The sequence below is a fragment of the Equus caballus genome, chromosome 6 (assembly GCF_041296265.1).
Source record: "Equus caballus isolate H_3958 breed thoroughbred chromosome 6, TB-T2T, whole genome shotgun sequence".
Lineage (NCBI taxonomy): Eukaryota > Metazoa > Chordata > Mammalia > Perissodactyla > Equidae > Equus > Equus caballus.
In genome coordinates, this window is record NC_091689.1 from 16632846 (window position 1) to 16648515 (window position 15670).

At 38.8% G+C, this 15670-nt stretch overlaps 1 long non-coding RNA gene across 1 annotated transcript in view; it reads left to right on the forward strand.

Moving 5' to 3' along the window:
- The first annotated feature begins 282 nt into the window (after positions 1–282).
- The window catches only part of LOC111773853 (uncharacterized), a 30337-nt gene continuing 14949 nt past the window's right edge, over positions 283–15670 (forward strand). Inside the window, exons 1-5 of the long non-coding RNA XR_011439530.1 lie at positions 283–593; positions 761–854; positions 8589–8693; positions 12346–12435; positions 14650–14726. This is a non-coding gene — a long non-coding RNA (uncharacterized lncRNA). The remainder of the gene's footprint in view (positions 594–760; positions 855–8588; positions 8694–12345; positions 12436–14649; positions 14727–15670) is intronic.

Genomic DNA, 15670 nt, shown 5'->3' on the forward strand with positions numbered 1-15670 from the left:
AAGCAGAGTTTGTGGGGATGTGGAGAGGCAAGGAGTGATTTGTTGATGAGCTCCATTTCATTTCAGGTACTTGTATGAAATCCCAGAGTCTTCCTTAAGCAAGATGTTGTGTATAAGAGTTTGAAACTCTGGATACACTTAGAGATTTGAGAATCATTAACTTAATAGGGAAGAAATTGAAAATATTAGAGTGGATGACATCATCCAGGGATCTGTAGAGAATTAATTAGAATTAGAATTAGAATTAGAATTAGAATTAGAATGAGCTGAAGGCAGAACTCTGAGGAATAGCAACATGGTTAAAATAAGAGAGCCTATGAATAAGAAGGAAGCAGCTGTCAGGGACGTAGAAGCAGAACCAAGAGAATATAGTGGGAAAGATCATTAAAGAGGTTGGGGGCCCATGCTGCTGGAGGCTTTAGTAATATAGACATGGAAAAACTTCCATTCACTTCTCAATTCACTTCTTCTTCCATTCACTCTCAAAGTCATTGGTAGGCCCATCAAAAATAACTCCCCAAAACATGGACCAGTAGAAAGGGGCAGAAGCCACGGGGCATTAGTCTTAGGAACAAACGGGAGATGGCCAAGTGGTAAGTCAAATTTAGATTAATTTTCCAAAAGCTTAGATAAGAAGAGAGTGATTGATGATAGCTATAAGATACAGAATCAAAGGAGTTTATTTCTTTTTATTACTCATTTATGTATATCTATTTAGGTGACAGAAAATTCAATAGATTCTATTAAATTTCCTCTGTAGGGGGAGAGAGTGAAGACAGTCTAGAAGGGGTTATGGAAGAACACCACCCCACCCCCAAGGAGAGCAGCAGAGGATCAGGAACCCATGCGAGAAGGTGGGCTTCCGTATGAACACTTCTCTGTGTCCTCTCCCATTCTTTGTTTACTCATTCCAATAACAGAAAGCATAGCAAATACACATAAGGGCAGTTTCTCCCCATCTTTCTAAGGTTGGATACCACCTATCTGACCTTGATTCTATCCCCGCCTCAAGAACTTTGATCATTAATTACCCTCCCATCCTCTGTACTTCCAGCCCACACCTTCCATTAATACTTTCCTCTTGGTCTCCAAGAAAGCCCAAGAGATCTCATTCTCCTTCCTCAATTCTGCTCTCCCCTCCAGTTTCTAATCATCTGGTTCTATGTTTCACTGCCAAGCTGTTAGGAAGACTGGTCTACAGGCAAAGATTTCATTTCTTTCCTGCTCACTTGTTCTGCAAATGTTTACAATCAGTCTTTTGATACCATGACGCTGGTATATTCTTCTCTCAAAAGCCATCATTGCTCTCCTAGTTTCCACATCTGGTGAATTGAGTCCTTCACTTCTTTTGCAATAATTGACTTCCATTTTCCTCTGCTTCTCTTATGTCTGATTGTAAATCTTTCACCATTCCTGGTAGTAATAGCATTGACTAAAGCTTCCTGAGTACTTATTATGTGCTATAGACTGATCTTCAGGACATCACAAATATTAAACATTTAATGTGCATACTTATTTATGAAATAGGCACTGTTATTATCCCCATTTTGTAACTGAGGGAACTGAGATTAAGATTGGCTAATGAAGTAACTCACGGTTACACAGCTCCTGAGTGCTGTACACAGGATTTGAATCCAGGCAGTCTAATTCAAACTCCTGTGTCCTTAATCCCTAATCAATGACACCCGGCAGCGATTTTTATCTGTATCATTTATAGATTGACCACATGTCCTGGTTGCCCAGGACCTTCCAAGTTTAGCCTGTTATTAAATAATTATTAAATTATTATAATAGCATAATTACTAAAGCAGCTCCTTTTATACTCAAAAATGTCCCAATTTGGGTGATAAATTACATTGTCACGCTCACTTTATAGTCTCCTTTTCCTGTGTTCACCCAAAAGCTACCATTTCCAGTGTACCCATTAACTGTAGTAGGCATATCACGTCCATTATTACTAATCCTTACAAAGATACATTGAGCTTGGTTTCCCTATCCCCGTGTGAAAACTGAGGTTCAGGCAGAGGTTTCCTGCCTTAATTAAGGCCGCCTATATACTAAGTGGCTGAAACTGGCAGCCTAAAAACACGGGTGTATCTGGCTCAGAAACCTCTTCTCTGTACTTTTTGTCCCTTGGCATTCTAATCATTCCTTCACCTCTCTCTGTATATCTCCAGATGTTACCTTTTCTTCTACCTTATGTTACATTGTATAGTTGTCCATCCATCAGTAATGGGTGGGCTCCCTAACAACATGTCCGGTGCCTCAATCATTTTTATATCCCCAGGGCCCAGGGCATTGTTTGGTCCATGTAAAGCCTTTAGTAACTATATATGTTTTTGTTTTGTAGTTTCACCTCCGTTCACATTTATCCCAGGTATTGAATTTAACTCTCATGCTTTCCTCCCTTTCCTAGAGGCAGGCATCTCACATATTCCTTCCACGCGCTCCTCCACCCTCTGATATAGTCAGACACAGTCTGTTGAACACAATTTCCACCCTATGATTAGAAAACGCAGTCCAATCAAAAGCACATCTGCCCCAACACCCTCTGTTATAATTTGTTAGCGCTTGGTGCCACCTCTCGCATTCTGAGAGCACCGACCCTTTCCTCATACCTAAGCTGCAGAGACAGTGATATTTCCTCCCTTGGCAAATGTGTTTCACTTTTTATGTTCACCTCTTGGGAGTGGATTAAAAACAACATTTTTGATCCTCTACTTAATAACTAATGCTCAACATTAGGTGATCTTAAGTGAAAGCAGTGGTTCTCAATGCTGGCTGCACAGTAAAATCACCTGGAGAGCTTCTAAACAAATACTGATGCTTGGACCCCAGCACAGACCAGTTACCTCAAATCTCTGGGCATCCATGTTTTATTAAACTCTCCCTCAGGTGATTCCAGTGTGCAGCCAGGTTGAGAGATACTAAGGTAAAAGGCATTTTCCTGTCCCCTTTCAGACTTTGGAAAATATTCTAAAAGTATCCCGTAATAAGAGAATCTTAAATAAGATGAAGAAGCCATCCTATTAAAATGGTGCAAATTTGTAGATATTTATTTATGGTACTTACCCAGTCTTTGCTTCTCCAAGAATGCAGAGTTGTATCTATCTTTGTCCTAAAGAGAAACTCTGATTGATCGTTAAGGGGGCAGCTTATCGTTAAGGTCATCCACAGATTGCTGTGCTCTTTTATCAATAACTACATGATTTTTTTAGTGAAGACATCCATATCATCAAGAGATCATGTTATGGGTTGCACTGTGTCCTCTTTGGAAATCTAACTCACTGTACATTCAGAATGTAACCTTATTTGGAGATAGGGTCTTTACAGAGGTAACCAAGTTAAAGTGAAGTGATTAGGGTGGCCCAAATCCAATATGACTGGAGCCCTTATAAAAAAGGGACATTCGGACATACAGACATGCACACAAGGAAAATGCCATGTGAATAGGACAGCAGGCATCTGCAACTTAAGGAGAGAGGCCTGGAATAGATACTTTCTTCATAGCCTTCCAAAGGAACGTGTCCTACCAACACCTCTAGAACTATGAGAAAATAAATTTTTGTCGTTTAAGCCACCCAGTTTGTGGGAATTTGTCACAGCAGCCCTAGGAAACTAATAGAGATAATCTTCAACTTACAATCAAATTGTGTTAGATGAATTATTTCTAAGTCAGTTATTTCTATTCAGAGCACAGTTTCCCATAGAAACATTATTATACACAGACACTTGGTTCCCACATGAGCCACAAAAGTCAATTCAAGCCTGAAATGCACTTATGGAACCAGACAAAGAAGCAACATGGCAAGCACTGCAAGAAGAAAGGGAAGCAGGAGGGAAGAAAACTTACAGGGTAGGGAGATGGGTTTTCTACCCTTACGTGGGGAAGGCTGGGACCTAGTTGGGTGTTGGGAAATGGTAAGTCCTAATGGCATGGAGGGTGGGGGAAAAAAGATCCCAGAGTTTGCCTCAGGAGTGTCTCCCAGCCCAGTAAATGTGCTGCAATCAAGGGGATATGCAAATTCAAGACCTGAGAAGATCAGGCCAAGATCCTTAAGCCAGAGAAGAAACTTTATGTGAACTTTGAAACAAGGAGGTGAGCTTCAGGGGCCTGAACGTGAAGGCACAAGACTGACGTTAGAGACAGCAAAGTGAACACAGTATAACAAAGGAGTAGAAGGCTGGGTGGTCGGGCAAGAGGGCAGCCTGGACCAGTGCCAGATATCAGGGGTTGTTGGGGTCATCTTCCCAAAGCGTGGACAGGACTGCTCCATGAAGGGCCCAAAGACGTGCATCTTCTTGCCTCCTTTGGAACAGACCTTTTTCTTGCGCCAGACCATTGACCATCGCTAGGCCAAATGTGCATTGACTCTCTCTTCTGACCTCAGATCTCCTATTGGCATTGTGCATCTCCACCACTACAGGGCATGCAGAACCTTCCTGTGGTTGAGAACACTTATTCCACTTAGTTCTGCTTAAACTCAATGGGGTTCATGCTTTGAATCTTTCTCCGTCCAAACCTGACTATGATTCCCCCAATGCAGATGAACTCACATAGGGCATTGGAAGCAATCTCCTAAAATTAATTTGCAATGGGTCAGTGACTGATAGCCCATTAAAACACTTGAAGGTGCTTGCATCCTCCAGCGTGGATTTTTACTTATCTAAGTGAATCTCCATTTCATGAAACTTCAGAGGCTGGAAGAATTGAACTGAGAAATCCATCAGTTTGAGCAACGCTTTATGCAATGTGCAGTGTAGGCGGACAGGCCAGCCAGCCCTTCCTTCTAGTTTTATTGTCAACTACTCTCACCTTTGCATAGTTTCCTCTCTTCTGATTCCACAGATGTAAAAAAACCACAGATTTTCTGCACAAGTGTTCCTATGGCAGAGGAATCTGCTCAGTATATTTGTAATTAGCTTGTAAGTTAGAGACTCTCGCTTAGCACTTGGCACTGCAACACTTCTCTGACTTATGCCTTACACATGTCTCTATGAAAACCAAATCAAGGATGAAAGGGGCATACAATTATATCTAAGGAATAATTTTAGGCCTCCTTGGGTTCTCCCCAATAATAAAAATTAGAGAGGTGGACCTGGAGATGAGGGCAAGGCCAGCTTCCTAGTCTGTCCTTTCTAACTGTGTGACTCAGGATCAGTTTCCCTAACTAGTCTGTGAACCCTTTGCTCTTCAATGTATTTAAAAATACCCATATAGGCCTTGCCAGGTTCTTGTTAGGACTAATTGCCATAACATGTTGATTTCCTTTCTGCCTTCCAACTCCAGCCCTAAAGATGAGTACATGAGAAAGAAAGACTCCTTCCTTCAAAACCTTCATCAAAATGAAACTGTAAGGGATAACAATTCTTGCTGTCAACAGGGTTTGAAGACAGGAAAAGTCCTTCTCTGTTTCATTTAACACATTTTCCCAGTATTATTGGGACCAGAAACATATACCAGACCCTACTGAAAAAGGAACCACCTTCAGCATGGAGTCCTGGAATCCTTATTTGGAAAGGAGATGGAGAAAAGCTGATGCTGAAGGCCTCTTTGTTAATAGGTAGAAGGATTCTGGCTGGAAGCCCTTGCCTGTTACATGGTCTGAACTCAGCAGGGCTGCTGTGATTGGTACCCATTCATTTTGTTTTCCACTCTTTCATCCAAGCTCTAGACCTCCCTGCTAGGTGAAAGTTCATCTCTAGTGATGACCTTGGCTAAAGTGTCTCCAAAGGACTTAAGTGGCTTAAATGTTATTGGCAAGGGAGCCTGGGCTGCCATGACCCAGTAATCTCATTTATGCCATGCAAGTCTGGGCTCGCTGGCTCAGTAAAGAAAGACTCACATTTGGGCAGAATTATAAAAATCATCATCACGTTCCTCAGAGGGCTTAATCCCAATTATGCATGCCTTCCAGTACCATCATTTACTTCACCTTCTAGAGCATGCTCAGCTAGGCATGATAATTATGTCTGTGTTCTAAAAATGGAATAGGAGAAAGACTTAAAAGACCCATATTTCATATTAATACCAAATTACATCGTGGGTGTGTTTTTTTCCTAGTTTAAAAAGAACTGGTGATGAAGGTTAATGATTTAATTAAGTCCACTGCCCACCCCGGCACCCTCACTATCACCGCCCGAGAACATGGAGGCTGTCACAGCTAACAGCAGACGCTGGAAGGAAAGCATTCACAGCATAGCAGCTTGGATTTTTCAGTTGATGACAGTTTTATGATTGCATCTTGAACTAATGTAATTAGCTCATGGAGTTGCAGGGGAGAAGTTCCTCTGATTGATAAGGCTCGAGTACAATTTATGCTGCTAAAGAGCAGGACTACAAGTGATCCACTGGGGGACTAAACTCTTCTCTGTAACAGAAACAAAGGTCTCATTCTTTAAATTGCTGCACTTTTAATCTAACAGTCTAGAGTTCAAGGCCGTGGTGTAGCCAATGTTGTGTTCAGGGGCAGCAGAAGTGGCTTAGGCAGTGGCTCTTTTTTCTCCCCAGCACGCATGGCATAGCTCAGTCCACATCTAATGAGCGAAGAGGGGAAAGCAACTTACACACAAATCCTATCTCCGTCTCTTACTATGGTGTAATCATCAGCCAGTTCATTCATTTACCTATTCCATTTATTCATTCATTCATTCAACTTTAGCTTATGTTACTTTTGTCATTATGCCTTAGGTACTGGAGATGCATCACTAAACAAAACATATTTCTATCTTCATGGAACTTACATTCTAGGTGAGGAGAGAGTGACAAGAGACATAATATGTGAATTCCATGGTTTGTAAGAAGATGGTAGAAGCTGGAGGATAAAAGAAAAACCAGAGTAGGTAATGGCAGGAAGGGGAAAAGAACACACAGGTTGCAATTTTAAAAAGGAGAGTAGGTTAGACATGATTGGGAAGGTGCCCTTTGGGCAGAGACACAGAAGCTGACAGATATAGCCAACAAACATCTGGGAGAAAAGCAGTCTAGGCAGAGACAAGACTTTGCAAAGGTTCTGCATCATAATTCAAGGAAACATCAGGAGTGGCAGACACAGGATGAGTTGGCAGGAGGAGATAGTCTGAGAAGAGATGTCAACCAACGAAAACGCCACTACAGTTTAACAGCAGATACTGATTTAGGCAATTAGCGTGGCAATTCAGGAGATGCAGATTCAGGCAGAAACCCAAAATGTGCTCCAAAAAGACAAAGAAGGCAACAGTTTATAAAGGCGAAGAGAGAAATCACACAGGTTGTTTTGCAAGACACGTGGTTGGTGCTGGCAACAGCTGTTACTTCTTGGCTACCTGTGATTTGTTGCTAAGGCCATCTCTAAGGCAAAAAGTTCTTATCTAGGAGTGTAAGCATATTTCTTGAAAGAAGGTCAAGTTGAAAACAGTGAATCACAGTTCAAAAGTTACATTTCATCTAGGTAAAGAGTGAGTGCAGGAGCCCCATTTCCTTAATGGCCTTCCAACTCCGTTTTAGAAGCCTTGGCATATGTTACTCCATTTTGTCATCACTGTCCACAGAGACAGCAGCCAGATCATGTGAGGCTTTGGAGCAACTGTGAAGACTTTGATGTTCAATCTGAGTGAAAAAGGAATCATTGCAGGTTTTGAGCAGAGGAGTAACCAGATATGTCTTAGGTTTTAAATGACTCGCTCTTGCTTCCATGAATAGACTGGAGAATACAGGCAAGAGGAGAAGCAGCTGGGCATTTAAACTCCTCAGAACTCAAGTTTCTTATTGAGCCTAAGATGTGGTAGGTTGTTACTGAGTACCCTTCCATTCCCACACCAGTGAGGTGATCCTGTAGCCTCTAATAGTGTCCATTCCAGTAATCATTCTTTGTGGTTGGCATTATGAATCAGTAGTGTCTTCAGACTCTGTTCCTGAAGGTCCAAAACCTTCTGTTTGGTCTGGTGGACTACACCCACCTCAATTAGTGCAACTGTATGCCATGAGTTTCTTTGAGGGATCCCACAGCCCTCTAGATCCCAGCTTCTTGACTGATATTCAGGATCAAAAATGAGCATCGCCCATTATGATCTCCCACACTCCCACCACCATAACAGATCACACTGGCCACACTAGATGAACTTTCTCTCTTCTGAGAAACCCAATTTGTCAAGTTCTTTCACCCAGGCAACCTTATTCAGCTTCCTTTCTCATGTCAATCGTTGCACTGCTTTCCACCTACCCGTAGGTTATTGGGTAGTGATGATCCATTTTTCTCTTCTCAATCATGTGCCCAAACCCAGGAGGAATGGTGATTGTCGACTTCTCGATAGACCATGTGACTATATAGAATAAGTTTAGTGTCAACTATTAATTATGAATTGTATCTTCATTGTAAAATGGTCTTTTTGAAATTAAACATGATCTGTATCCTTTCCTCTATAAATAAGAAGAGTTCAAAAGATTAAAATTCTAACAGAAATTTTCCATCATTGCCTAATCTCATAGAATTCCCAGGGTCTGCTTCATTTGCCATTGATTCAGTGTAGTGTTAGTACATAGAAATTTGGGGGCTGAGATATTTAGGAATTTGGGGAGATTGTCATACAACGACTTTTGCAATTTTCAGACATTTGTTAAGAAATCAAATCCAGAGGCATGACTTGTAGTTCCAGATGTCCCAGAAGACAGAAACTTGTGGATTCCTTGATCATGACAGCATTGAAATTCTGAGGTAAAATTTCCATAAAGAATGTATTGTCTCATCTTTCCTAAATAACACTGACTCTGGTTTCTGAGTTATACACAAGATACATTAGTAAAATCCATAAATACACATCAGCATTTTGTCCCACCCAAACTGAAACTATTGTTTACACACTTTGAAAATAAGATTTCTTCTATTGAAATAACAATTTGAGCTATGAGATTGCCTTAAGAACTATGAACTTTCATCTAGGAAGAAGAATTTAGTTATTATAATACTAAAGTCTAAAAATGTTAAGAATTATATAATTAATGAGCTATAATTTATAACAAGCTTCTCTAATCTCACTTGAGCATCACTAATAGTCAAATTCAGTGTTTGTTGATACAAGGCTTTAAAAGTCTTATGAGACTGGTTCATGTGATTAGATTTCAACTTCCCAACCACATGATAAAATCCATGAAGCCTGGAATTGTGTCATCTGTTTTTCAGTTTTGTTTTGCTTTCCATAGCACAGAAATGAGCCACAAAGGGGAGATATAGTAAGGATTTTATCTTCTCTAATTTTTTGTCTCAGCTCATCTAGGGGCCAAGAGGAGGCAGTGGGCTTTTCTTAGCACGTGAGTGTGAGTAGCTTCTCTTCCCACTGCTGAGTTCTCCAGAGAGCTACCACTTGGCAAACAGAATAGCATACTTATCATGAAGCTTCATCCTCACCTGTTGCATTAAGCTGCATTGTCTTCAAGCCTCTTACCTCCTCATGCATGTGACTTCTAGGGGACTCAAGTTCATGTGAATTTTATCAGTAAATTTTTTAAAAAATAATAATGTGTATTAATATTTCTAATAGGTTATTAATAAAGCCACACTCTCTCTAAAATGATTGTTTTATGCCATCAAACAAATCCATATGGAGGTTTCTTTCAGTGTTAAGCTTCAGTCTACTTGTCTTATGGTTTTACTGATATTACTTTAGCACAGGCTAAGAGTTGACAGAAAAAAATGTAATCCATTCCCAAGCTAGAATCCAGGCAGGTAAAATCTCTCATGTCAGATTTCAGACACTCTATCCACATGAACAATAGAATGAAAAGGAAAAAAAGGTCTGTGGTCTTATGGTTCACAGTAGTATTTGGAAGAAAAGATGCATATTGAATGAATGTAAGACAAATATTAGGTGGTGTTTGCATAATTGATAGAATGGAACTGTGTAAGATTCTGAACTTATTAAATGGAAATATCTATTTTGGCCCATCCAAGAGAAATGCTTCCAGAAGAAAATGCTTGATACAGCAACAGAGGAGTGATGACATTCATGTGACTATGACGCGACCTTTATTGAGAGAATAAAAGGCACCAAATGGTGATTACAGATGAATTACTCCATAGCCTGGGATTTTCAAGAGGAATCTTATTTCTGAATCTTGAGACAGTGAGGCCAAAGGGACATATCTGTTTCTATTATTAGGAAGAAAGTGAATCTCAGAATGAAAAACAATCTGTGGCTTCAAAGAGAAAGAGCTGACAGCAAAATATTTGAATTAATTAGAGAAATATAGGGTTGTTCATTCGTGGGTAGTTTTTGTAGGCATATTTCAAAACATCTGTGCTTGTTTCCACGGAGATGGTGGCTGGTTTATTTTGTTGTTAATATACCATATGGGCATGAAAGATATTAGAGGATGCTACCTAATGGAAAACTAAGTATAGACATTTCCAGACTGTCTGAGAGAAGTTACAACCTCCAGATCTAGGCAGAGGATGATTCAACAGTTGACGAACTATGCCAAGTTCAATGAACATTGGCTATTTTCTGAATACTTATAGCCTTCTTAGAAATGATACCAGAAAATATTAGTCTTGATGCCCATTGGATGGGGGAAATCAAGTTTGAAGGGTGCCAAAAAATAAAAATAAGTTTATCCCTTTGAAATTTTTAAGAAATAATAAAGCCAGCTCAGAATCTAAACACCTTCTGTGAAAGGCTCAAATGCCTAAGATTTTGTTTTCTTATATGGACCTTCCACTGTTTCGCTCAAGGCCACCATTCTCCATTATTTTCTATTTCCCTCTAAAGCAGAGATGTCCTTATGTACATTGGGTTATGACTTTCCCACCTAAATTTCTATCAAGGTGGAGAAAGTAGAAAAGATAAGTTAGACGCAGTTTTAATACCTTGAACTGTTTCTCTTATTTATTTGTTTCATATTCTTTTCTTCTGTCACAACCTCCCCTTTCACTAACCGTGCCTCTTCAACTTTGGCAATGGAGTATATCAATGAAGTATATCACTGAAGTACAGTGCAGTGTAGTTCAGTATGATGAAGGATATCAATGAAGCCAAGCCCTTTTTGCTTGAGAGCATGCAGAGTTGAAGAGGATGGAACTTTAAGTTCTATGCTTTGGTATGTTCATTCAAATTTCAGTTTATTTCTGGACTTCATAGTTTCCTCAGGCTAGTGAGCTTACATCTGCATAACATCATTTATTTATACTATTAGCCCATATGAATATACTGTTCCAAGTTGCACCAATTACTCGTTGTAGAATTTCCCATGAGATGGGCAGGTATCTACAGATGGCAGACACTTTTGGGTTGTCTCATATCTAATTAGCAGCAGAATGATGGTACCACATTAATTTTAAGAACGGCTCTTGAAATGCCAGTAGTAATAAAGGTCTGGGAATCTGACATTGTGCTGTTTAGAGAAATGGAAGTTTCTCAACATTAGAATTAATCTCAAAGTGTCATTTTATAAAAAGCAATACCTCAACTATAAATGGCTTTTAAGTTATTTTTCAATTATTTTCTTTTCAAACATCCCGTAATGTAGTTAATGTTCATATTAACTTTGTTGTCTACAAGTTTACTTCTCATATTTGAAATACCCTGGGACCAGCTCAGTGGGTGACAAGAGGAAGAGAATATAAAATGAAATATCAAATACGAGGGTAAACTAGTCCAAACTCGGCACTGGTTTTCCATCAAATTCCCAAACATACAGATGGATGGAGAAAATGTAATTGATCAAAAGAAATATTTATGGAACCGATGGATTTTTAACTTCTCAACCATATTGAACTGTTATATGTCAATAAATCTTGGAGAAGGTTTTCTTGAAGGGTCATGATGACATAGTTCAATAAATAGAGCAGAAGACTATGTGCCAGGAAATTTGGTTGTGTCCTAGTTTCGCCTCTCACTGGATTCAAAATATTTATTTTGTATGAATAATGATGCTATTTTCCAAATACATGTTAGCTAAACTAAAAGAAACAAGGATAAAACAGTACATAAAAATAACATATTTCACACATACAATATGCCAGATATTATATAGCACTTGGACATTTTTATCTTTTGAAAAATTCTACAAAGTGAATATTATCTTTATCCTCACTTTTCTAACGAAGAAACTGAAACACAAGAAGGTAACGCACTTGCATAAGGAGATGTACATGGTAAGGGATGGACTCAGGATTTGAACCCTGTCTCCAGAGTCTATGCCATTAGCCACTACATTTCTCAGCCCCCTGTAAAAGGGCAGAAAGACTGATCAGAAATTCACATCAAACTATCCCTTTTATTTTTACTTTATGGATTATTACATTTAACTGTACTTGAATTTAACAGAATCAAAATGAATTACAGTAAAACTATGGAATTGTTAAAATGCAGGCACATCTTTCTTCATCATGAGAGATAGGAATGGTTCCTAAAAGTGTCTCCGAAATTTAAGTAAAAAGGAGGTCATGACATCATTAAGAGGTGAGCATATGTTTGTTATTTTAGTATGTATCAATGGACTCCCTGTCATGAACGAAGAGGGAATAAATATGCTTTGTTACTCTCACTCCCTATCTTGATTTTATGTTTATTATATATTATTATTTGTTGCACATAAATTCTGTTTTATAAGTGTGATTCCCAGAGTGATTTAAACCTAAGGCTCTGTTTAAAAGCAGTGAATGCTCATCCCCACTGTTTATCTGTTCCGTTCCTGAGTAACTTACTTTGATGTCACTCTTTTGACTGGAACTCATCTATGAGTAGTATTCTTTTTCAAGAGCTCTTTGGTGTTATAGTCCCTGAATCCTGAATTCTTTCATGCTTGAGAATCTGTCCTTGCCTTTCTACTTGTGTGAAAGCTTGGCTCATAGAAAGTACGCGGTTACACTTTCCTCTCTCCCCTCCCCCACCCCCACTGTCAGAGTTTGTTTTTTTTTTTAATATTAACTTACTGTTTTCCAGCAGTGAATGTAGTTGGGGAGAATTCTGAAATCAATCTGATATTTTCTCTTTTTTTGAGGGGTGATTTACTTTTCAGCCTGCATGCCTGTATAATTCTTTATTCCTGAATTTATTCCAATTATTTTTCTCCCAGACACTGTGCACTTTCAATCTGCATTTTAACAAATTTATTCCAGGAAATTTCCTCCTACTATATCTTTCAACATATTTTGTCAGGTCCACTGTTCTGTTCATATGTTGGATCTTTGTGTCATATAACCATATATTCCCCATCATGATTTTTATGTCTTCATTCTTTTTTTAAGTTTGCATTGAGAGGCCAAGAGGAAAGGTTTCAGTTATACTTGTTTTATTTTCCATTGTTTCTACTGTGCTTTTTTATCTCTCGAGTCTTTTTTCCTTTATGCTTCTTTGGCTTCTCTGTGCACAGCCAGCTTGCTTTTTGTCTCCGGGTGTTGTCTTATAATCTCTCCTTTGAATCCTTGAGTCTCTTCTTTGAGCTTTACTTTAAAAGAAATAAGGTAATAAATCATGTTGCCTGTGACTACTCTGAGGCTATGAAATGCCATTTTTCTGAATTTTCCTTACACTTTTTAAATGAGTAAGGCTCCTTTTTAGTCATACTTCTTCTTTCCTCCAACTTTTGCTTATGTTTCTTTCCTTTGTATGTTTCCGCCCAGTGCCTGTGCATAGGTCCTATGCTGACTGCTCCTGTGTTATGGAGAGGGGAATGAAACTGGAAGAATCTGCAGCTCTTCCTGGACTTGGTTGTTCCAAACTTCTCATCAAATTAGACACTGTTAGTACATCTTCCTTCACTTTCCTTCCTTTGCTCTAGGAGTACGTTTCCTCAGTTTTGACCATCTAGGAGCCGGTAACATCTTTGAGATGACACGCCTACCTGTTCCCGACTATTCTCCCTTCACCCGTCATTCTCTATATGCTAGGTGGTTGGGTCATAGTCAAGTAGAAATGTTGTTACTGGAGTGTATTCCCCTTCCGCTCCACCTCCCCTGAAATTTTGTGGTACCTAGAGGGATACTTCCAATTCTTCCAAACAGCGACAGTGATCCTAAAGCTCCAACATCTAATCAGAGGCCCTTTGATAGGGCCATCGTGGCTGCTGAACTTAATTCTGTCTTCTCCTCAAGATCTGAGGGTACATGTGTGGCCCTGAGTGGCTTCCCCTGTTTTAGGGTAGATTTCACATTATTTGGAAGATAGACTTCAAAGAGAATGTGAGTTTGGGTTATGGCCATTGCTTTATTTCATTGAGGATGGTATTTTTCTACGACAGTCATGCGTCGCTTGACTATGACATGTTCTGACAAACGTGTCATTAGGCAATTTCATTGTTATGCAAACATCATAGAGCACTTACACACATCTAGATGGTAGAGCCCACTGCACCCCTAGCATCTATGGTACACATCTTATGGGACTGCTGTTATATATGAGATCCATTGTTGACCGAAATGTCATTTTGGAGAAGACTACCATACTTTCCATTATGTGTTATTTGGGGTGGGCTTAAGGAGGAATGAATAAACATGCATTTACTCCACCACCTTTATTTAGAAGTTGCTTTGAATTCTTACACAAGTCCGTCAAGTAGGCTCAAGTAAATGAGTGCAAAAACCTACGTTTGTTCTTTATGCTAATTGCTAATTTTCCTTTGTATTTCTTCCTAATTGTGTTTTTCCTACTGTGTTTCCTACTCATCTACTTCAGCTCCCCGCTATTACACTCCCGACCCAAATAACCAAGATGCCAACAAGCAAATACGAGTCTCGGAAAATCTTCCATCAGTAAGTTCTACTTTAATATGATTAATTCAATGTGATCCTGTCCCTGAGATATTTATATCTGGAACCATAGTTCTAGTCCTAGATGAAAGGCAACTATCACATAGAAAAGAAATCCTAGGTATCAAACAGAGGTGGAGGATAACATTGGAGGCAAGGGGAATTTTCTGGAAACCTAAAAATCATCCCCTGGCCTAAACATAAGAGCAGTCTGACCTTTTATTCTTCAGTTGCAATATATTCAAAATCAGCAAATAATCTGTAACATTTCCTTAGTCATAAGCACTCTATGAGAAATGAGATGTGGGAGAATATTTTGGCTTACTCTTCAGTACACAAAATAAATGTATGTAAAATAGTTGTATGCAAATAAGGATTATTAAGGATTTACACAAGCCCAATATTCTCTCGACTATATTAATATCTTCTGATAAGCTTGGGAATTCTATCAGATTTCTTAGAAAATCCCTCTTTGATTAAAAATAAGGCAAAGAAAATCTTGCTAACATGGAAATTATCAGATTCAGAATTAATAAGGTTGTACCATATCATAGTAATAATAATTATTGTATCAGTAATATAACATACCTTATTATAACTAAACTAACAATTTCACAGTATACCTTACTGTAAATAGAGTGACTAGTAAATGTTTAACAGAACAAATTGTAGTTGTGATATGGTTTATGATTTATGGAACCAGTGCTGTTTTTCCAATTATTGAAGTAGAATATGTTCAGGGTAAAAACATATTAAGATAACATTAAGGAAAGGGGTATAAAAATAAAGCTAAAATAATCTTTAACCACATAACTCACATGTAATCACCATCAAGCTCTTGAGGTATATATCCTTTGAGAATTTTCTCCATGTTTATGCTTTATTGTTATTACGAAGAGGAAAAAATGGAAAACATTAGGCGAGTTTTCTAAGAGTTGAATTACCAC